This window comes from Phyllostomus hastatus, unplaced genomic scaffold, assembly GCF_019186645.2.
Source record: "Phyllostomus hastatus isolate PE091 unplaced genomic scaffold, TTU_PhHast_1.1 phas_contig_65, whole genome shotgun sequence".
NCBI lineage: Eukaryota > Metazoa > Chordata > Mammalia > Chiroptera > Phyllostomidae > Phyllostomus > Phyllostomus hastatus.
In genome coordinates, this window is record NW_025333932.1 from 14,475,167 (window position 1) to 14,477,485 (window position 2,319).

The 2,319-nt window shown below is 37.0% G+C and overlaps 1 pseudogene; it reads left to right on the forward strand.

Moving 5' to 3' along the window:
• Positions 1 to 1,483: 1,483 nt before the first annotated feature.
• On the forward strand, positions 1,484 to 1,912 carry LOC123825795 (annotated as a pseudogene).
• The last annotated feature ends 407 nt before the right edge of the window (positions 1,913 to 2,319 follow it).

Genomic DNA, 2,319 nt, shown 5'->3' on the forward strand with positions numbered 1-2,319 from the left:
GAAATTCCAGCAGCCAGAGAGAGGATCAGAATTTGTCAACATGCCTTCTAGGTTGCAGAAATCTACCTTCTTGATTCTTGCTGTTTCTCTTCCATTTCATAACTGGAAAAACTTAATTTTCTAAGCCTTGGTGTTTCTATCTTCACTGGAGAATAATAATATATAATTTTGAAAATTTTTATGTAAAGTAAATGAGGTAATAAAACATCTATCATGTTCTCTAGCAACTAAATTATCACTCATATCATCATCACCACCATTATTGAGAAAAGTAAAAATATAAAGTAAAGATAAGGAGAAAACTTCCAGGATTCTATCTATACCTTTTGGGGTTTACCCAACTTTTAAACAGGCTTAGGTTGCTGCTGACGTTAAGTTGGAATTGATGTAGAGCTGTGTGACTGGGAAACATGTGGGCAGAAAAATTAGAGATGTTGCTACAGCCCTCTCCCTACTCAAACATGTTGCTATATGATTCATTGAAAAGGTTTCAGAAATCACTGCTGCCTCAGTCCATGCCATCAAAGAACAAATTGGCTCTCTACCAATCGACTGGAAAATGGAATTCAAAATTTGTAACTATGCACATAGTAAACTTAAATAAGTTTTCCAACCTTATAAAATAAGGTTATAAAACCTTATAAATAAGTAATTGTCAATATTTTTACTCTGATTGTCTAGACTTCCATGACTAAACATAAGACATATTTTATACTTTATGGCATGCTGCTCTGAACATTTCCATGAACTTCAAAACACCTTCTGACTCAAATCAGCTTCATTGGGGTGTACAGTTAGGTAAGCTGGAGTTTTTCAACTGTGAAACATAAAATATAACTTATTTTATTCATAAGTTATAAGAATAAAATAACTTATTCTAATTTATTTTCACTCATGAAACACACTTGTGGAATTCTCACTTACATTTAAGAAGTATTTTAGGAGAGGAGTAAAATAATTAAAGTTTATATTTAAAATACATAGATATGCAACTCCTGCCTTACTTATCTACCCTTCTTTGAACATACCTATCCTTACTTTAAATCTATCTATCCCTTACTTTGCATAAAACAACCCAAAATATAACAATAGTAAGTGGCATTATATGGAAGAAATATATTTTAAAATAGAATTTTCCTTAAAGTAGGCAAGAGTTTCCAATGGCTACTGGAAGCAGTAATTGCAGATAGAATTGACTTATGCATTGGATCAAAGCCTCAGTCAGTTTTCTTTTGCAAATGCCAAAACCTTTTTTTTAAGAGAGAGAGAAACACCAATGTGTGGTTGCCTCTCACATGGCCTGCCCTGGGGACCTGACCTGCAACCCAGACATGTGCCCCGACTGGGAATTGGACCAGTGACTCTTTGGTTTGCAGTCCATGCTCAATCCACTGAGCTACACCAGCCAGGGATGCTGGAAACATTTTGTTTCAGCTTCCTCCACGCTGCCTGTGGAGGTGGCAGCCATCTTTTACTCAGCACCATGGCTGCCCTCAAACCCCTCGTGAAACCCAAGATTATCAGAAAGAGGACCAAGAAGTTAATTCAGCACCAGTCAGACCATTATGTTAAAATTGAGCAGAATTGGCAGAAACCCAGAGGTATTGACAATAGAGTGCACAGAAGATTCAAGGGCCAGATATTGATGCCCAACATTGGTTATGGGAGCACCAAGAAAACAAAGCACATGCTGCTCAGTGGTTTTTGAAAGTTCCTGGTCCACAATGTCAAGGAGCTTGAAGTGCTGCTAATGTGCAACAAATCTTACTGTGCTGAGAGTCTTCACAACATCTCCCCAGAGAACTGTAAAGCCACTGTGGAAAGAGCAGCCAAGCTGACCATCAGAGTCACCAGCTGTGCAGTGAGGAAAATGAATAGACAGATTGTGTACACATTGTATTTGTGTTACTAAAACCTCAAAATTCAGCAAAAAAATTCTTCTGTTTCATCATTCATAACCTTGAAATAATATTTTACTTAACCTGTGCAGTTCTCCTGGGGATTAAATGTATGTCAAGTGAGCCACACAGCAAATAAATCCAGAGAGAAACCATGGGAGAAAAAACCAGTTTTATATTTTAGTACTTTTAATGGATTTTCCCCATGTTCTTTTGAAGAAGTGGCCCCAATTTTAAATTTGCACTTAGACCCCCCAACCTTGCTTATATCTATCCTTTCCCTTCTGTTGCTGTTTTCAAACCCTTTCTGTCTTCCACCTGGCCTACTTAGCACCCTGTTCTCTTCTCTCCATGGTGTACATCATTTGTCACTAATTTCAGTGGTTGATTATATCATAACTACTAATTGGACATTCAATAA